Source organism: Pteropus medius, unplaced genomic scaffold, assembly GCF_902729225.1.
Source record: "Pteropus medius unplaced genomic scaffold, Ma_sr-lr_union100, whole genome shotgun sequence".
Lineage (NCBI taxonomy): Eukaryota > Metazoa > Chordata > Mammalia > Chiroptera > Pteropodidae > Pteropus > Pteropus medius.
In genome coordinates this window covers 6,669,970-6,691,676 of record NW_024349224.1, presented here as the reverse complement: position 1 = coordinate 6,691,676, position 21,707 = coordinate 6,669,970, and the positions used below count along the sequence as shown (strand labels likewise).

The following is a 21,707-nucleotide window of genomic DNA, read 5'->3' as shown; positions in this document are numbered from 1 at the left end:
TTCTTCAACGATTAATTTGGTTTATGGTTTTTTAAGTCGGTGTAGTAGTCATAGAATGTATCTATGGATAAGGCATATCTAGAGATATGCCTTCCAGGAAAAAACATGGATATAGAGTTTTTGATAGTTATTTTTAAATAAAGCATATTTTTCTTCAGATAAATCCATGCAAGGATAATAAGTAGAATAATAAATGTATTATGGTCAGAACTTTTGACCCCATTATTTAGTTTAAACCTGTATGTTCATTTTACAGTACCTGTGTAGAACTTTTTGTGAATTATATCTACTAAATATTTGATAAAGTAAAACTTTTTCTGGAGAAATTCTCTTTTGGATATTATGCCCTTCTCCATCTCTTTTCTCTCCTTGAAAAAAAAAAATAACTTGCCCTTGTTCTCCTTTAGGGAAAATCTTTATGCAATGTTTTTAAATCATGCAAGTCATTGCCTGGGGTTGGTTAAAACATTTAGCTTTCGAAAAGGTGAAAATACCCTGGTTTTAAAAATTTTTCATGGATTTGTATCTATTAAGATAAACAGTTTGCTTTGCTACAGTACATTACCAATCTACTTAATTTTTTTTTTCCAGAATTCATTTTACTGTGTTTGATCTGACGCTCTAGGATAACTTAATATAGGAACAAATTAGCATATAATTCTATTTCCCATGTGACCTCACCAGTTGCAGAATTGTAGTACTACTTTTAGGGGGCAGTTTGATAGTTTATGTAGACTGTAGCATTGTTTGCAAATGTTCAGTGCATCCTGGCTCAGGGGTTGTCAAATGTGTTTAAAAGTAAACAAGAAATACTCACCCCTGCTACAAAGTTATTGAAATGCCTCCTAAAGGTAGCATTTTAATTAGTGTACATAATCGATTAGTGATTTGTCTTCTCCTGAGCATAAGTTAAGTGCATGGCAAAGTTAAGTGCAGTTGGTGGAGTGTAAGATATTAGGGATTGATGGTGACAGTGATCATGACAAATAAATGGATTTTTTTTTCTTTCAGATTCAACTGTCGGTCTTTGAAATTTCCTGGGGTCTGCTCAATCTAGTTGCAAAGGACATGGAAAAATCCAAGGGCTCAAGTGGTTTAAATGTTTTGGATGTTCCTATTTGTAGACTATAGTATTTTTCTAATTAAAATCCTCAGTTGTCATTCTGAAGAACGTTTGCGCTCCTTGTTCACCAGTTTTACTTGAAGTGCTTAGTATTGTAGAGTATCAGCAAACATTTTCTGTTTTAATCAAAGTTTAGAAGAAAATCAACTTTATATGTTGACTTTTTTTCTAAAATGCCTTTATTGGGTCGAATGAATGTTTATACCTGAAAAAGAGGCCTCAAAAAAATGCCTTTCTCCATTATAGCAGTTCTTTTGGCAATCCATTGTCGTTAGAGTAGGTTTAAAATTTCTTTCTAATGTGACCTTATTATGTTTTGGGGAGAAAAAAGACTTGATACATGTCCATATATATTTTAATTATATTAGTCCCTCTGGAATAGAACATTTTCTCCTCAACAAATCTATTAGCTCAACTCATGTACAAGAAATAGTTGCCTTGACTGGCAGGGCGTTTGCTATGTGTTTGAACATTTGATTTATGTAAAGAAGGTTGACATGCAGTTTTCACAGAGTTCTTACATTTGAGGAGACTGAATAATAATGACTTGCCCTGCCATTGCGAAACTCCTTGTTGTGGCCTTCGTGGTGACATAGGAAAACAGGATTCCTGTGGCAGGCAGGCGTCCAGCCCCTGTGGTGTGAACACTGTGAAGGGGTGTGTCTGACAGGATGGCCCTTGGCCGGGGGTGGGGGGACCTGGGGAGATCCGCAGATGCCGATGCCACTCGCGGGAACTGCTGCAAGTAACCCAGTTAGTACTTCATCTGCTCCTGTAGTTTTTACAAGAATCAAAGTGCTGTGATGACTTCTTAAGCTCAGATCTCAATATGGCAGAGTCAATTTATTACACTAGAGTATTTCTTTTTTATTTTAATCTTAAATGCTGTATTTTGAGATAATTATAGATTTCCCATGCAGTTGTACTAAGTAATGGAGAGATCCTTTGTACCCTTTTCCGGTTGCCCCAGCAGTGACATCTTACAGCACGTGGTGCAGCACCACGGCCTGGACGCCGGCATGGGCACAGTCAGACACAGCGCTTCCTTCACCACGGGATCTCTCGTGCCGTCGGAGTCTATACTCACTTCTCTCCTCGCCCTTCCCTCAGCCCTACCGGCCACTGGTCTGTCCTCCATTTCTAAAATTTTGTCTTTTCAAGAATGTTACATACATGTAATCGCATAGTACGTAACCTTCTAGGATTGGCTTTTCTTACTAGGCATAATTTTCTGGAGATTCAACTTGCATGCATCAATAATTGGTTCTTTTTTCATGTTGGGTAGTATTCTGTGGTGTGATTGGCCCGTGGTTGGTTTAACCATCATCAGTTGGGACAAGAGTTTCCAGTTTTGACTATTACAAATAAAACTGCTGTAAGCATTCGTTTACAGGTTTTTGTGTGAACATAAGTTCACACTTTCCTGGGATAAATGCCCAGGAGTGCATTGTGGTTCATATGATCATTATATAGAGTATTTCTTTTTAAGACTAGAAGTGATTTCATGTGTGTGGAAGGGAAGACAAGGAGGACACCTACATTTTTGTGGGGTTTTTGCTTTAACTGGATTTGTTTAGGATCTTAAAACATGCACACTCTCATAAATCATTTGTAGCCAGATACCAAAAAGCATTTTCTTATTTTTAGAGAAATACTTTTTAAAAAATTGCTTCTTTTTTGGGGGGAAACACCTTCTATGTAAAGGAATAAAGGTAGACATGCTGTAGAAAGATGTTGCAAAGCTGACAGGTTGCTTGGAGAAACTTGGGGGGAATTTTCCAAGTGTTAACAGAGACTTGACATTCACGTATATGTTATAATAATTTCTGAATTTATAGACACTTTAGCTTTTGTTGCTATCATCTTCCCTGCATTTTTTATTTATGGAATTAATTGATTATCTTTATAATTTGTGATCAGTGGTGTTGCATTTAATGCTTATTTAATTCAACTATATGTATTCAGTAGGAAAAAGAAAAAAAAATTTAAGTATTTTTCCCTAGTACATAGCTCCTAAAAACACAACTATTTTACAGGGTGTTTAATGCAAGAAACAGCTCTGTTCCAAATCCTGGTGGAAATTATATTGTTAAATTGAACTTACTGAGACATAGGTATGTGTAAAATCGTGTATGCTATATTTTTGGGGAGACCCACTGAAAGAATATTCAATAATTTTTACTCTGATCTTTCATCATATATATTGACTTTAAAATTGATGGAAGATGTAGCTTCTTTTTTTTTTTTTTTTAAAGAAACATTGGATGTGGTTAACTGGTTATAGTGATCCTTCTAATAAAAGTCAGTGTTATAAATCTTTAACTTTTCTGAGTGAAGCACCAGGCTCAGGGGACCCATTTTTCATCGCTACTAACTATAGTCTCGTCTTTAGCCCATTGTGGTCATGACTGTAGTGATACAAATGACATAAGATAACACAAAATCCCTGCCCTTAAAAATGACCTGGGTGAAAGCTAGTATGCACATGTGGAATCTTTATGTACCAGTAGTCATTTATCCTTAAGCAGCTACCGAAGCCCCGCATTATCTAGCACTTCTAGGCACTGGGAACCTAACAGTCATCCAGCCAATCTGTTTGTTCTCGTAGCATGGTTCTCATAGCGTTTACCTTGGGCAGTGGAGACGGGGGAAAGCAAAAAGAAGCAGATGGAGACCAGCGTGAGTGCGCATTGCTAGAAATGAGAGCCTTCAGAACCCTGGAGAACGAGGAGAGCCGAAACTGCTGGAGCAGGCCTCACAGAGTGTGGCAGGCTGAGTTCTGAAGGCGCTTAGATATGATGACGAGGAGAAGAACATCAGGTAGGAGGGGGGCGGTGCGCCGGGCTGTGGTTTGTTGGAAGTGGGGTGGAACCTGGCCTGGCTAGAATTTGCTGGGGTGTCAAAGGGGTATGTCACTGCCCCAAAGTATATTTAATAGCTTCCTGTGTTTTAGGAACTCATCAGAAATGAAGCATGCTTTTTAAAAAAGAGTAATATTTGAATTTAAATAAGTGGGCTTGAATGAAAAAAACAAGTGGATGCTCATTCTCCTAAAACTAGGGCTTGGAGGTATCTTCTGGGTTATGATGTTCAATCTGTTTGTGCGTGGAAACCAAAATGTTATTTTCCTTCTTTTATGGTAAGTAAGGAATATGATATTTTATTCTTTGCTGGTATGTTAAATGCATAATCTTTAACACTATAATACTTTAAAATTTTGAGTTTATTTCAGGCTTAAAATAGCGAAAGAACTTAAAGTCCTTTTGGAAGAACTCCAAAATTAAAATAGCAAGATCACGTATAGATAAAAAGTTGCATAAAGAATACATTTGTAAGATTATATAGAGGGCTGATGGCTTTACTAAGAAGCTATTTTGAGCCACCTAAGAAAATACAGGTATTTCTGTGCATTACTTTTTAAAAGTGTTCAAGACGGTAAAACAGCTAAGCGCCTTTTCAAATATGCATCTAATTTTAGGTGGTTAAAATAGGAAGCTATAATATGACCGAGGTCCCTTTAACTTGGGAACTTGGTAAAAGGAAGAGATGTAGGGTCTCTTAGCGTTTCTTTAAATGTATATAAATCATAGATTCCATCGGAGTGGTTATGAAAGGCATTAAGATACTCAGGATTTTATACGTAGCGATGCTGATTCCAGCATCCCCAACCACACGGCATTGCCCGTGTGGACGCCAAAATGGATTGTGTGTTGTGAAAGGGCTACGTTAGGTCAGTGACTTGAGAGTTCTGAGTCTGTATAATGGCCGAGCGTTGTGGAATCATCTTGTAATACTGTTTATCTAGCAGTTAAAAAAAATAAAAGAAAAAGAAACGGTGTAATTTTAGACAGTTTAAAAAAATTTTTACAAATACTGCAAATCATAGGTTGGTTACCACTAGACTTCCTGACTCTGGCGTGATTGCTGTATTCTCTGTGTATTCTTTTAAAATACCAGGCACTTTATAATTTTGTCTGTAATTGTTTATATATATTTTCTCCACAAAATGTTTTTAGAACAACTTATTGCTAAACTACCCCAGCCCACTTGTCATCTTTAAACTTTATGCATGAATATACTACAGTGTCAGTTGCAAGACACACTGGTAGACTACTTAATTTTTTTCCAGGAATTTTCTTATTCAAAATACCTTTCAAACTTAATGCATAAAAATAGCAGGCCACTTCCACTCTCAGGCTCTTGAAGCTATTTTAGAAGACTTGTTTTTCATATGAAGAAAGTAAGTCCCAGGAAGATGAAATGACTTGCTAGTAAGTGATGATCAGATGCTTTTGACTCCAAAGCAAATGCTGCCAACTTCAAGATGCATGTACCCAATTCAAGAAATTCAGTTTCCAGACCTTTGTATCGCAACCATATTCTTGGTAATAGTTTTTCTATATATGGTAGAAATTAATGTCTACTATCATCTGTACGTGTCATAAACATTTTGGCACTGAATATGGGCATAAGTAGCAAGTTAAAGTATGTTAATCTCAGAACCGAATTTGAACCAGTAGAATTCATTATCATTTATGCATACCTTCTGTGTTTTAACATTGTGATAAATCCAGGGAATCAAATATGAATGAGACGTATTCCCTGAAAACAAGAAAGTGGGCACCAGGCTCAGGCCTGGAGAGAAAATGGTGGACAGCACGCAGGGTTTGCCCTTGTGGAGCGTGGAGCTTAGCATCGACTGTGGAGAGACGGGTATAAACAGGCCATTTCAGCACAGCGTGGTGAGGGGAAGGCCAGGTACTGTGGGACCACAGGGGAGCTGTCCGTAACCAAGCCTGACAGAGGGTGGGCAAGGTCCGAGAAGGCTTCCTGGAGGAGAGGGGCGTTGGGGTCGAGCCCTGAAGGAAGAGGGCTCCAGGCAGGGAGAGCAAAAACCAAAGGCAAGGCACAGCATGGTGCACTGGGGTCCGGGAGAAGTCTGAGAGGAGCAGAGATGGGAAAGAGAGACGAAAGTAAGCAGGGGCCCGGCTGTGGAGGGCGTTTATCTGCCTGACAGAGAATCGCCCTTTGTTTTACATTCAGCTGCTTCAGGCGATTTTCGGTGATGGCATGGGAGGTGCACCGGAGGCCAGCACGATTCGATGGTGAGAATCTAATGAGGTGATTTTTGCCAACAGTAGTCCAGGTGAGAGAGCATAGTTGCCTGAGCTAAGAGAGTGGCCAGAGGAAGGAGAGATGTCAGTGGCTCGATGGACACTAAGATGCTAGAAGTAAAAGGACTTGGCGACCTGTTGCATACGAGGGTGAAGGAAAAGCATGTCAACGGCGGTTTCCAGAGAACTTCCGCGATCAGGTGATTTGAGACAGGGGAAGCAGGACGAGAGGGGAGACGAGACGGTCCAGTGCGAGCCGGCCGAGCCATTGGTTTCAGGTGCTAGCAGGACATCCAGGGGCTTTGGAACTCACAGTCCAGTAGCAGGCAGGGAACACACTCTGTTCTTTCATACTGGTGTAAGTTTTATTCTCCCAGAGGTTGGACTTCTCAAAACAATATGTTTTCTTTTTTTTTTTTTTTTTTAATTGCATGATATGGTTGTGATGGTCCTGTGAAAAGCAAGTCGTCAGAGATGAGCTCTTCACTGTGATCGCACAGTGTTCGTTTTGAAAAAGATGGTGTTGAGAAGCAGGGAAAGTGAGGAGAGCGAGTGCTCCTCGTTGTCGTTATCCCCTAAACGTGTCAATGAATTAAGTGTACTCAGTTTCAGTTGTGCATAGAAATTTAAAGATAGGGGCAAAACATTTCCAAGAAAAACACCGAAGAGTATTTTTGTTTTTAGAAACTTGATGAGTGTGGATTACAGCATATGCTTGAGTAATTAGTATGTAATGTTATCTGCATCTTATTACCTCAGACATCCATTCCACGAGTACTTACTCAGCACCTACCAGATGCTGGGTACTGCACAGCGCTGCGCGTGGGGTGGAGGCCACCGTTCCGCGGGCATGATCCCTCCCCGACAGAGTTTACAGTCTAGCCGATGGGTTAGAAATCCTGAAGGTGGCTCTTTACGGCCCCTGACTCTTGCTTTCACTGGCCACCTCCCTTGGCGAACCCCCAAAGCCTCCTGCTCTCTGGGACCCTGCCTTTCGTGTCAGTGTTGCTTCCTTGCCTGAGCCTTGGTCTTGGATTTTCAGCTCTGTACTGGGGCAGCTCCTGACCCCGCCCTGCTTCGTCTTCTCTACCCCAGCCCTGCTTCTTATTTGCCCGCCTCAACATTTTGTCTTGGTTCATGGCCTTGTTCTTGGCCCAGCTACCAAATCAGGTCAGTGTTACTCTCATAGCTTTTCTCAGATTCGGTCAGTTCCACCTTTTAAAACCTCTCAAATCTCACACTGTTCCCACTATAAGAGATACTTGGAGACATAGGGTTGAGGAGTCAGGCTCTTTGTACCTAGAAAGGCCACAGTCCACAGTGTAACAGTAAGTGTGGTTCATGGACTGTGGAAGACCACAGACTTTTAAAATAGACTTTATTTTTAGAGCAGTTTTAGGTCCACAGTAAAAGTGAGTGGAACATACAGAGCTTTCCATGTCCCCACGCCCACACATGCACAGCCTCCCGCATATCAACATCCCCCAGCAGATGGCACATTGCTCCAACTGCTGCACCTACAGTGCCGCGACATCATCGCCCAGAGTCCATAGTTTGCATCAGGGTTCACCCCAAGTGTTGTTCATTCTATGGGTTTGGACAATTGTTTGATGACATTTACCCACTGTTATAGTACCGTAAAGAATAGTTTCACTGCTCTAAAAATCCTCCGTGCTCTATTCATCCTCCGCTTCCCACTAACCCCTGGCAGCCACGGATCTTTTGTCTCCATAGTTTTGCCTTTTCCAAAATGTCGCATAATTGGAATCACATAGCATTTAGCTTTTTCAGATCGGATTCTTTCACAGGAATATGCATTTAAGATTCCTCCATGTCTTTTTCATGGCTCGATAGCTCATTTCTGTTTGGGGTTGAATACTGTTCCATTGTCTGGATGTGCCACAGTTTATCCATTCACCTAATGAAGGCCATCTTGGTTGCTTCAAAGTTTTGGCAATTATAAATATAGCTGCTATTAACGGGTCTTCGCATGGATAAAAGTTTTAAATGCATTTGGGCAAAAACCAAGGAGCATGATCACTAAGCCGTATAGACTTTGTTCACAATTCAATATATATAATTACTTATTTCTTTCTTTCTCCTTGTCAGTTGTTCAGAAAGGTGTCAGAATCTCCCACTGTGGTTATGGATTTATCACATAAGCATACATAAGCTTGTATGTGTGTATACACACACCACACACAAGCACACACACACACACACACAACACACACAATGAGGCACTATAATCACATTGGTTCCTCTTCTTTTGAACAAACTGTCAGAGCAATTAAAAAGAAAAAATTATTTTACCTTCACTTACTCCTTTTCCTGTGTTTATCTTTTATATAAATCTGAGTTTCTGGACCGCATCATTTTTCTTACAGAACGTCTTTTAACATTTCTTGCAAGACAGGTCTACTATCAACAAAGTCTCAATTTTTGTTTTTCTAAGAAAGTCTTCACTTCTCCACTTTTGAAGGATAATTTTTTAGGAAACAGAAGACTAGATTGATGAGTTTTTTCTCTCCTAAGTATTTCACTCCACGCTCTCCTGTTTGCATGATTCCGAAAAGTCAGATGTCATTCTTACCTTTGTTCCTCTCTAAGTAAAGTGTTTTTCTTCTTCTTTTTTTTTTCAGGACTTTATCTTTGCTTTTCTGCAATTTAAATATGACATGCCTACGTGTAGGGTTTTTTTTCCCCGCCTTGGCATGTGTCCTGTTCTTGTTCTCAGTTTACTGGATCTGTGGTTTGGTTGTCTAACATTAATTACTGCTCCAAAGGTTTTTTCTGTTCCTTGTACTTCCGGAATGTTCATTATGCACATGTGCACCGTGTGTAGTTATCCCACAGCTCTTGGATATTCTATTCTGTTTTCCTCAGTCGTTTTTCAGCTGTAGAGGTTTCTACTGAGACATCCTCAAGCTCAGAGATTCTTTCCTCAGCCGTGTCCAGTCTACTAATAAGCCTATCAAAGGCATTCTTAATTTGTTACGGTGCTTTTTTTATCTCTCACATTTCTTTTTTGATTCTTAGAATTTCCATCTCTCTGCTTACATTACCTATTAGTTCTTGGATGCTGTCTACTTTAGCCATTAGAGTTCTTATCACATTAATCAAAGTTGATTTAAATTCCTGGTCTAAGATTTTCAACATCTCTGTCCATATCTGAATCCAGTTCCGAAGCTTTGTCTTTTCAAACTGCTTTTTGCCTTTTAGTTTTATTTCGTTTGCCTAGTAATTTTTTTCTTGGTATCCAGACATGGCGTACTGTGTAAAAGGAACTGTCGTAAATAGGCCTTGGTAACGTGGTGATGGGGCATGGTGGGCGGGGAGGTGTCAGTAGCCCTGTGATCAGGTCTCAGTCTCTTAGTGGGCCTGTGCCTCTTGCCTGAACTTCAGAAGTGCTTCTCAGTCACCCAGCCCCCGTAGGTGGGACAGGATGCCTAGAGTGGGCTGGAGCTGCATATTTCCCTTCCTCTGCGTGCAAGGCTAGAGCCCGCTGGAAGTGGGTATTTTCTCTCCGGTCAGTTAGGCTCTAATAAAACCCCAGCAGATTAGGCTCTGTTCACATAGTTTCTCCTGACAGTATATCTCGTTAAGAAGAACAGAATGCTCTGGCACTCTTCACAGTGATTCCTTTACCCCCTCCTCCTGCTGGAACCTCAGAAACGCGAGAGGATTTTTTTCTGATAATCACTGTGAGAAGCTGGTTGAACTCCGGGAGAGAAAACTCACAAAAGTGTGGGGAACTCCCTGTGACAGCACCTCCCCGAGTTTCTGACTCTCTGAGCCTCCAGCAATCTGTGAGTTACGTTCAGTTTCTCCTGCCCCAGCCCTGGGCCCCGGGCCCCATGAGGTAAGTCGATTCTCTGGATTCACCTGTCTCTCCAGTTTGCGGGGCAGCGGTTTGTTTGCCCTGCGACCTCATTTCTCTTACAGACCTAAGAAGATTTGTTGATTTTTCAGTTTGTTCAGCCTTTTACTTGTCACTAGCGTGGAGTGATGACTTCCACACGCTCCTTACGTGTCAGACCAGAAACTGGACGTCCACAAACTTTTTTTATCAGCCCCTTTCAAGATAAGTATCAAAAATAAGAACACATTTAGAAACTCGTAAAGCAGTTTGACATTGCCATGATATCCAGGTACACGCCTTTGTATTTTATAAAAATATTGGTCTATAGAAGATTAGAATTTAGAAACAAAACAACAGTTGGTCCTTCACTGCAGATGGATGGAGAAGCATCCATCTAGGATGCTAGGAGGCAGTCAAGAAAATGGTGATTTGGGGTGGGAACGATACCATTTGTGCAGTTGTCCAGACAGTGCTCTGAGTTCCCGGGAAAAAGGGTCAAACGGCCTGGAGTGCGTAGGGAAGCGTGATGAGGGGTCTTCAGACTACACCTGAGGGGGAGGGCACCGCAGTGCCTGGGAGGGCACAGACACCTCCCACCCCCTCTGCCTCACCCCAGCCGTCAGAACGATCTTCCCAAAATGGAAATCGGATCATGTCATAGCCTCACGGAAATTCTTTAGAGACACCCTCCTGCCTAACACCTCAACCTGTCAGCGCTGTCCACAGGGCCCCTCCCCACCTCACAGCGGACTCCCCCAGCTGCATGTCCTACCGCTCCAGCTCACGCAGCCTGCTCTCAGCAGCTGGCTTTCCGAGGGTTCACCCCAGTGTGCGCGGCCACCTCCGTCCCTGTGCGTCTCCTGCCTCTTCTGTTTAGAAGGCCCTCCCTCCTCTCACCCCTTCTGGTGAAATCCCACATCCTTTAACATCCTCTTTGAGGCTTTCCTGTACTTGACGTCAAGTGCACAGGTAGGGCAGGCCTCGGTGCTCATCAGTGTTGAGTGAGTGTGAAGCTGGGAAGTGAACTTGAATTTAGTCACATCTCTGATAACTTGTGTCTTCACTGGGCATCTCACAACTGGAAAACGGGGTGCATTTTAGGCCAGTAGTTGGGAAGAATTACCAGATAACAGCGAAACCGGCATCTGGACAGCTCAGGGTTGGGGGAGAGCGAGGTCAGGGCCCACGGGGCAGAGGCAGAGTCCTGGGATTTTCTTGCTTCTCAGAGAGACCTGCTAAAGCAGAGCTTGGTGGACTTCTCTGCAAAGCCAAATGGTGAATATTTTAGGCTTTGTGGGCCAGACGTTGTCTGTTACAACTATTTTGTCATTGCAACGCAAAAGCAGCCTTAGACAAGTGGGTGTGGCTGTGTTCCAATGACACTTTTATAAAAGTGTTCCAATAACATTTTGAAAACAGGCTGCAGGCCGGATTTAGCCCACAGGCTGCAGTTTGCCAAACACTGTTCAAAAGGTAGAGAATGCACCCCTTCTTCTGCCCTGTCTCTAAATAGCCTTTCAGAGGCCTTGCTAAGTTTACCTTTAGAGTTTCTAAATCCCTGGATTTTTTCCCTCTAACATAGCATAAACACTGAGTAATCTGCCCCTACTTGCCAATCAGTTGCAGAGGCCTGAAACCTGGAGTGAAAGATGCATGGCACGCACTGAACATGGTGTAAGTGTTTGTAAAATTAATCCCTAACCCAGGTCTTTATGAGATAGACAGATGAGATTCTTATATGAAACTTCGAGGACTAAAACCTTGCCATAAAGTGAATTTGTGCTGTCAGCGGTGTCTGCCTGTGTTTTGGTGGGCTGCGTGAATTTGGGATGTGGAGAGTTAAGCTTTTCTTAAAGGGGTAGGGCCCAGGCCCTCACCAGAGATACCAGTGTCCATGGTCTGGTGTACTGTCTAGGGGTCACACCCAGGGCAGACTGGCAAAGGTGATTAACACAGAGTGGTTGACAGAGTGGCAATGCATAAATTAAACCAGTAGACGTTAAAGGCAAAAAGGCCTGCTTCTGTGGTCATATACTCTATAAAATGCCCAAACCAAATAGCCATGTAAATTAAAATCTAAATGGGATTACTAAAACCCTGACGTAACCAGCACCAGGGAAGGAGGTGAAGAAGACTTGCTAATAATACACGTAGCCTTTGTCACCTTCCTCTGCTCCAAAGGGCTCTGTGGAGGTCACTCTGCCACCCTATTTCTCCAAACCACAAACGAGAACATCTTTTGTCTCTCTGACTAACTGGGACCACCTAGGAGTGAGGCTAATGCCGGGGGAGCTGTGAGGCTGGGCTTCTCACTTTGTCCTTGTCATCTCCTGGTGCTATTTTGAGTGTCTTCAGATGAGCCACGATGTCCTCTGTAAGCTGACGGGAACTAGACGTTACTTACCCAGCAGCTTTCGCCCCAGATGCAACAGTCAGCTTGTGCTTTATAGCTGTCCGTGAAGGGCTTTCCTTTAAAATCTCAAACTCTTCCTCGCCCCTTTTCCTCATGTCTTACATTTCCAAACACCAATGCCCCCAAAAAGCTAGTGATATTCCTGATATCCCCTGTCTTTATTTACATGACATCCAGATGCCTTGTAAATTGTACAGTTCAACAGTTTGAGCACCTGCTATGTCTTTATGATATGAAATCAAATAAGAATGGTGTAGGATATTACTTAATCATCACACAGATGCATAAGCTAGGTTTGTCTTCCTGTAGCCTCTTCTCATGAGTGTAGTACATTCTTTAGATTTTATCAAAAGTGTATAAATTAGCAGTTTTATACCTCTTTTCTCACCATTTACCTTTGGACATTTAGGTTTTCATTTTGAAGGTCCATTTTGAATAAATTTGTTGCCAGTTTTGAAGAGGACTAGTTTAAGTTTATTCTAATGTTATATACTTTTATACTCGAATTATTTACTATGGGTTGGTTTATTGACCTATTTTGTCACTTTATGACATATGTATTTTCAGTGGAGATGTGTAGGCTAAGCTATATTTATTTATGTCACATTATGGTACATTAACCACAAAACTATCTACCATGATAATCTGGAATCCTCAGGGAGCGGGCTATTTAAGATAGCCAAGTTTTTAAGAATTAGCATTAACTGTTTGTGACAGAAACCTTCTAAAAAAAGATCATACCTTTTCCTCTTACCTGGAAAACTGTAGAGTCTCATTGAACTTTGATCATAACTCATGGTCACCAGTGAGAATTGCACTGTATAGTTCAGCTCTCATTAAAGGACTTGGGTGTTTTGTTTTAGTTTAGTTTTTGATTTTTAATTCTCATTGGCATTTCCTAAAACAGTTCTGTTTCTTCAGTTGCTATCAACCATATCCTCACTGCACTACCTGTAGCCCTCCCTCTGCCCTTCCAACTGCTGTTATGTGTCTGTGGCCTTGGAGACCAGGTGAGGACATTGGCAGGCAGGCAGGCGTGAGAAAGGGCTCCCCCCAACCCAGGAACGACCTGGGAAGGGGCAGCTGCGTACCAGCCTGGGAGCAAATCTTGTCTCCCTGAAAATCCTTGTTCTCTCTGAGTCTTAGCCAGACTGCGTGATCTGCGGGAGGTCTGCTTGACGACTCGCCTCAACTCGCTCTTACTTCACAGAGCTCTGCAGAAGCTCATTCTGCCCGGGATAGGGAGCCTGAGCCTTGTGTCTGGGAAATGAGGCAAGTAGTTGAACATTCCTTCACACACACACACACACACACACAAAACCAGGTTGAAAACAGACCTCGTTTTAAGTTCATAGTTTATAAAATGCTGCCTATATTGTGATAATATCCTGCAAATTTATCCTAGCACTTTTTTCCTTTTTTAAATAAATCGCTAGACATAAATTCTTTTGGCTTGTAATTTATTGGGACTAAAGCTAAAACCTTAATTCTAAAAATAGCATCTCTGGCCCAAACCATGTTGTCCTTAATGTTTGTGATTCTAATTTTTTTCTTTTTTTAATGCACGTTATTATGGATGAGTTACACACATTTTTCTATGGTAAGTTTTTTGTACGATAACACAATGAAAAATTCATTGTTAAAGATGCTGGCAGGTGAATGTTAGACCAGAGCTTTGGCTAGCTTGCATTTCCATGGTTCTTTGGCTTCTCCAATGTTTTCGTTGTATTTTCCTATTGGATCTTTAGAACAACCCAGTAGTTTTATTGTCCCGCATGTCTGAACCAGGAGACCAGAGGTGCAGAGGTATCCAGGGACTTCCCCAGGTCACCCGTTGTTAGTATTCTCGGGATCGGGCTCACATCCTTTGCTTCGAAGACCAGTGGGTCTCCGCACTAACTCCTCAGTAGTCATTGGTATGTAATAGGGGAGACTTAGTTCTTGATGTGCAGACACATTAGTTCTCAATTTGCAGACTGGGGCTGCTAACTCCTCTGAGAACATGAAGTGTCAGATCTTGCAGAGAAAGAGAAGGGGAGTTCGACTGGCATGTGATCCCAAAGGGAAGAAGTCTGTGGTCCTCCGCTATCAGCGATCCTGTTACTGCCGGAGGCAGGTGGAGGTGGCCTGTTGGGATCTGAGGATCAACAGATCAGTTGGGTACCATAGTTTGGGGACCCTCAGACCGAATATAGTGGCTTTAGTTATGCTGACCTTAAACAAAGAGCCAGATATTTCTCCAGCAAAATAGGATTATTTGGGAAAAACAAAGAATTGCAATTCAGGACATGCATTCTAATGGTGAACCACGCACAGGCCCAGTGAAACAAAGGAGAGCGATGCTCTTTTGTGGACTTGGAAGGGGCTGTTATAAACGAAGAGCCCATTGGCGGGAACTGAAAGTTTGAAGTGTAGGGATTTGTAATGCCCGAGTAATGGCAGCCTCCCATTGGCTGAGCTGTTACTGGGGAAAGAGGAATCTTTTCTCCGCCCAGCTGAGGTAGTAATGTGGTATCACTTCCTGTGTGTTATATGGAATGTAGTATTGCCTTCCTTGGAAATGCAGGGTACTTCCTGTTGAGCTCAGTAGTGCGTGTTGAGTGACATGTATGTGAGAGTTCTCCCGACTCCATTGCCAATGAGGTTTCTATTTATTAATTTTCACATTTCCCCCTTCCGATCAAGATCTTTCTCCAAAAAAAAAATGGATGATCGAGAGAGTTTTTTCTGGATTCAGTGGCCTTTTGTCCCTTGATGCCAGGAAGGTCCTTTCGTGGGTGCCATGTCCCATGGTAGAGGGGAGGTGCACAGACTGGACACCTGCTGTGGTCCCGTCTGAGTAACAAGAAGGGGTGGGAGGGAGCGCTCGCAGGCATTGCCAATCTGAAGTCTGTAGCATGGAATAGGGAATCCTGCAAAGGCGAGCTCAGAACCGAAATAATTAAACAAAAGCTTGGAGAAGACAATGCAGGAATAAACTATGAAGCAATTAAACAGCCTTGCTATCTCAGAAGAAATTATTTGGAACAAAACGTGTTATCAGTATTACAGCCTGTAGGTTGTAAAATCAGAAACTATGACTTTGGATAAGAATCTAGTCAGTGACTGGTGTCGACGTAAGAGAGACTGAATTTTAAACCTTCTCATTGGCCTGGTCTGAACAGCTTGGGAAAGCTGTCTCATCAGGTGTCATCTGCTTCAATTTGGGGAATTTGGGGAATTTGGGGAAATCCTCACTCTGAGGTCACCAGATGGCGTGCCGAGCCAGTCAGGCTCAGGGCTTGCTTTAGGTGTCTCGCGTGACTCCAGGAGACTCTTGCCTGCAGTGGCGGCACAGCATTGGTTGGCAGTACCTGATAAGGGCCTTGCCAGCGCAGTTGGGAGGAGCCCTTCTGGAGGTGTCTTTTCCAACAGACAAAATCCCCAGCTTGCTTAAGGTCTTCAAGCCCTGAGGGCCCCGTGGAGAGGTCGCTCTGCCAGAACACGGGGAATCTTCGTAGAAGCAGTTCGGCCTTACAGGACTGAAGTATATGTCCTTTTATCAGCTGCAGATCAAAAGAGGTAGGGGCCGGGGCATTGGGCACCCTGGGACTGTCTCAAGGATGAGAGTTTGAATTCTGAAGCGGGTGGAGCTGAGGTTTAGGAGAACCAACGGCAATGCTCTTGGCTAAGGTATTTGGAGAGTATCTACAGATTTTGTCAGTTGAATCTTTATCACGCCTTTGGTGTGTCTGGCTAACCCTGAGGAGTGAGGGTGGTAAATGCAGTGAAAGTGTCATAACTGGTCGAGAAGCACAGACCTGTCCAAGTACCTGATGGGTCGAATGGGTTTCCTGGTCACTGTGGAGTCAACAGCGGCTGGCCAGGCAGGGAGAGTCTTCTCCAAAAGGACTTTAGCCACAGAAGAGCCCGTAGCCTGTCTACGAGAGAAAGCTGCAGTCCGGTGAGAGAACATACAGACCAGGACTAAAACATATTTGCCCACGAGATGGGGGCAACTGTATGAAATCCATTTGCCAAACCTCGAGTGGTCATTAGGCCATTAAAATGTCCCCCCAGCGGTGCTGATGCGTGAGGGCTTTCGTTTCGTCAGTGGACTGGTTTGACGCAGGTGCCGTAGTTAGGGTGGAAGTTAGAGTCGTGGGTAGCACTGTGGGGTAGGGCTGTTGTTTGGCCCGAACCAGAGCTTTTTCTTTTAGCAAACCGACGACTGCTGGATTTCCAATCCTGTTCTTCCTTTTCTGAGGCCAATCGTTGGGCTTCTCTCGCCAGGTGTTCTAAGTTATCATTTGGGGAAATATCCCTCCGGACCGTGACAGAGGTGTGACTGCTGTGGGTTCCTTCGAGGGCAGCATTCCTCCGCGATGTGTCAGCAGGGCGATTTCCCTTCGGTTCCAGACAGTCAAATTTAGGATGCTCCGGGATCTTAATAATAGCTGAGCAGCAGGTAAAAGTCTGGCATCCGATCATTCCCGAATATACGGGCCCTTTTACATGTTGTTTCCATTGGAATTAAGGAAGCCACATCGCACCCACAGCATTCCAGAATCATGAGCTGCTCCAGAAGCACATATACTGTCAGTGTAAATGTTGGCAGTTTTGCCTTTGCCCAGGGTGCACGTCTATGTGAGTGCGTGTGATTCTGGCTCACAGTAGCCAAAGGCAAAGGTGCCAATTTAGTTACATCAAAGGGGGTTTATATTGCATATTCAACACAACATTTGCCGTTGTCACCTTTTAAGTAAGAACCATCAGTGAACCATGAGAAGTCAGCATTACACAAAGGAGTTTCCTGCACATCATCACGAGGGGTCAATCAGGAGGTGATCCATCAGTGTTAAGATCTGGGAGGGGCTTTGTCAGTGACGGAAGGGAGAAGAGAGGCAGGGTTAAAATTACTACAACGTGAAAGAGTTACGTGAGGAGCAGTTAACGAAAAGATTTCAGGGCAGGGGAGGTGGCTGACTGAACCATGTTGAATGTGATGAGAATTCAGAGAGCCTCTCTCTACTGCATGGGGTACAAAGATGGTTCACGGGGACCCCACCGATTTCCTTGGTGACTTTAACCAAAGGGCAGTGGCAGTGCTGGCTCCAAGGGGATTGTCCCTGTGCCACAAGGTCCCGCTGCTGGCTAAAATACCCTGTGCTTCGATGGCGGTCCCCATGCTTTTGGGTGAGTACCCCAAGGGCATTCCCTTTTTATATACAGAAAGGAAAAAGGGAATCTGACAATTGAGATACCCGAAGGCAGAGGATTCATTAAACTCCTTTAGGGCTTTAAAGGCTGTGTCATCCTGTTCGTCCCATAAAACTGGGTCAGGGGTTTTCATTCTTTAGTAAAACATAAGGTTTGGCCATAAGGGATCCAATTTCAGCAATATCCAACTAGCCTGTGAAAACCTTGCAGATGACGCTTACTTTAGGGTTTGGGGAAACTTAGAATACCTGAGGCCTGTCTGGATCTACGTGCAGCCCTGTTCTGATATTAGAGGCACCAAATGTCGAGCTTGGGTTTGGGCAGACAGCAGTTTTTCCTTGGCAACCTTATGTTCCTTAAAGACAAAAAGCTTTAACATATGGACTCGGGACAAGCAAAGAAGCAAGTCATATTGCATGGACATATTGCAACAAAGTAGGACCCTTAGGGAACTTCATGTCATCCAGATCAGCCTTCAGAATTTGTGAGAAGTAAGAGGGGCTCTTGGTAAACCCTGAAGCATTGCCATCCAGGTGAATTGTTTTCCTCCCCAAGTGAAGACAAGGTTTTGTCTGCCTTCACCAACCTGCATGCTAAAGAATGCACCACACAAGTCAGTTGCACTAAAGGACCTGCTTGCTGTTGGGATGGATGTTAGTGGCCGTTAGGAACAACAGAGTGTCAGGATGGCAGTGTTGTTCATTGCTCAGAGGTCCTGGATGAACCTCTCCCCTTGGCCCTTGGGTTTTCTCACAGGTAAAATGGGAGTGGAATAGGGACTCGTCCAAAGGATAATGAGGCCCTGAGTCTTGTAATCGTTGGGCTTTATACCTTGAAGGGTTTCTTTGCTTATAGGGTATTGATTGAGTGGGAAGGGGTTTCGAGGTATCTGTTTGAATCAATAGGAGGCACACTGGATTCTGCCAATATCAGTTGAAGATTTCGCCCATAAAGAGGATGAATCCCAGATTCATTTATAATGCCGTCAGACATGGAGCAGTCATTTAATTCACTGATTGGCTATTTTGATGGCTACTTTCAAATTCTAGAAGTATTTCCCTCTTTTGCGAGAAACAGTTTTAGCGTGATATTTTTCTAAGGCGTCTCGGCCTGATAAACGAATGGGGCGGAGGAACTACGGAGAACAGAGTGTCTCTCAAAGGGCTCAGACAAATAGGGCTAGTTTCAGAGAAAGGGCTTTGTCGAGGCTGCTTAGAGAGCCCCACCTCGTGAACTGCTTTCGTCCTCTGAGGCCGGGGCTGCTTCACAGCCGCGGGGTTGAGCATCACGAGTGTGGCTCCCGCGTCAACACGGGCAGTGGTTTCTCCAAGCCAGTTCGGAGGGAGAGCGGGGAAGAGCCCCGCGCCTCCTCGGAGCCCTGTCGTGAGGAGGGTGTCGGAAGGCCGGAGTCACTTGAAGTGCTTAAGTTTGTGAGAATCACTTTCCCGTGTCCTGGCTCTTTGCAAATAAAAGCAGAAACTAGGCGGTTTGGGTTTTGTATGGAGACCTTCATTTGCCAGAGTCGTAAATTAAGAATTTTAGCTTTTTTTTCCTTCAGGTGACTCACCTAGGGTATAAGCAAGCTGATTTGCCAAATTGACCAAATCTAGAAGGGACGTGGTTTCCTGTTCCATCCTTTTAACTAAAAGAGAAAGATCTTCGTTCAGCCCATTCATAAACATAGGTTTGAAGGTACTCGAGTGGCAGCAACATATGAAAGAAGACCAGAATTTTCTCTGAAAACAATCTGAAGCCAGTTACAGTAGTCATGAACAGGTTCATCAGACTTTTGTGAATGATCCCAAATTTTGTTCCGATCAGCAGACTTTGGGTAAGCCCTAGGAATGGGCCAAAGGAGTTGCTTAGCAGTTGCCCAAGCCCGATACATATAAGTCAGCGGGCGGGTCTCTTGGCTGGAATCCTAGAGACTTTTCGAGATTTTCCCAATTGGCAGTTTTCACCCAATGCTTAGTCAGGCCTTCACCAACAAGCATATAAACTAAGTAATATAAGCCAGAGAAATCAAGTTGATAAATTTGAATGACTGTATTGAATTCCTTAGCAAAAATGTGGGGATCCTCAGTTTTTTGGGAAAATCTTTACCTGCGATGTGCAATTTAGGTTTAGTCCAGGGAATCTAAGAAATTAGGGCTTTGGCCCTTTGATCCTCAGAAGGCTTAATTTCACAGGGAAAGGTTCTGATAAATTCGGAGGAGCAAGGAGTGGAGAAGGGTCCAGAGGAGGAGGAGGATGGCCCCGGAGGCAGAGCCTGAGACACAGGTCCCAGGAGAGAAGAGCATGAGGTTTTAGGATCCGTTTTGTCTTTTTTTTTTTGCCTCAGTTAATCTTAAAAATTTTCTTTTGCAAAGAGGCAATTTCAGACTCCCGGTAATGTGTGAAGTAGCCTCAATCGAAATAGGCATTCCATTCAGTTTTGACAATTTCAGAGCTGTGGTTATCCAGTTCAGTTTTAAGAAAAGTAAGTTTGGAGAGTTCAAAAGTCCCCCATAATGGCTATTGCTATTCTAAATTACTTTTGGTCAAATTGATCCGTTTAGTCAGAAATGAGCATGGGGAAAAGCAATTTCTAAACAAAATCAACCGGGGTCCATGAAGGGTGCCCTCAAAGTGTTTAGGTAGCTGGGCTCCCATTTTCCAGCAGCTTCTTCATTAGAGCAAAAGCCGAAACAGCCTGCAGGCCAAGTACCAGCAGAATTTTCCTGGGAGCAGCTGGATGTCAAAAAGTCAGCCTGAAGGCTGAACAGCAGAAGCTGTTCCAGGAGGAACAGTTTAGTTCCAGAAGGAATCGGACCCACGGCCGAATGGCACAGTCCCAGTGGAGCAGCCCGATTTCCAGAGTCAGGCCGAAATACCAGCTGAGTTCTTGTGCACAAACCAAGGCCTTAACCAGGAAAGGACAAAGTCCTGAATTAGATCCCGAGTAGAACCTGGGGAGCTTCAAAACACGGGTGAGCAGGAGCTGGGATCCAGGAGAAGGACTCACCCTCAGACTCCGGTGATGGTAAGGAAGCCGTGAGCTCAGTGGGCTCCGTGGTGACTGCACCAGGTCGCTTGCCAGCCTCGGAGCTGAGGATCTTCTCTGGATCCTGTATGAGCCAAGCCATAACATTGACCTTAAAACAAATAGCCAGATATTTCTCAAGCAAAATGGTCTTATTTAGAAACAACAAAGAGCTGCAGTTCGAGGCATAAGGTCTAATGGTGAACCATGCACAGGTCCAGTGAAACCAAGGAGAATGATGCTCTTTTTGGACTTGGGAGGAGGGGCTGCTGTAGACGAAGAGCCCACTGGAGGGAACTGCAAGTTTGAAGGACAGTGGTTTGTCATTGCCTGAGTTACGGCAGCCTCCCACTGGCTGAGCTGGGACTGGGCAAGGAGAAATCTTTTCTTCCCCTTGCTGAGGTAGAAAAGCTGCATCGCTTCCTGTGCGAGACGCAGGTACTTCCTGTTGGGCTCAGTAGTGTGCGTCGAGTGGAGTGACATGTTTGAGAGAGTTCCTTCTTTTAGCCTCCTGACTCTATTTTAAACGAGGTCTCTGTTAATTAATTATCGGTTATTGCATGTATAATTTAGCAGTTTTTTACAGAACCAAGTATTGTTTTTGCTCAGTTGTGTTTTGGCCCTTTATCAGTAGTCAGCTAATGAAATTATTTTTCAAAACTGAGTACTTAAATGTTTTGGTATAAATTATGATCCATTTCTTAATATCTTAAAACAATATCTGTGCCATTCATATCCAAAACATAAGTTTCCTTTGTTGTTACTTTTAGGTTTTAGAATATAACTGTTCTTTGAGATGGGAAAAAATAGTCTGGCAAAAATAATTTGCTTAACTAGATTTAATGTCCTTTATAAGTTTTATGGCTTTTTGTTTTAAGAATTTTTGTTAATAGGCTATGTTAAGCCAATGATTTTGAAGGTCTGTTAAGATGTTACATTCCATATAGAATAACATTTAAATAAACCTTAAACAA

The 21,707-nt window shown here is 43.3% G+C and overlaps 1 long non-coding RNA gene across 20 annotated transcripts in view; it reads left to right on the top strand.

Moving 5' to 3' along the window:
• LOC120617283 (uncharacterized) overlaps nucleotides 1–21,707 on the top strand; it is a 52,172-nt gene that overhangs the window by 8,735 nt on the left and 21,730 nt on the right. For 12 of the 20 annotated variants that reach the window (XR_005656862.1, XR_005656864.1, XR_005656855.1 and 9 more), the window contains 2 exons: nucleotides 1,012–2,498; nucleotides 3,732–3,943. This is a non-coding gene — a long non-coding RNA (uncharacterized LOC120617283). Of the gene's footprint in view, nucleotides 1–1,011; nucleotides 2,499–3,731; nucleotides 3,944–4,076; nucleotides 4,100–4,183; nucleotides 4,263–5,697; nucleotides 8,463–21,707 lie in introns of those variants that run through there. The other 8 variants (XR_005656860.1, XR_005656873.1, XR_005656872.1 and 5 more) reach the window with 8 other exon arrangements.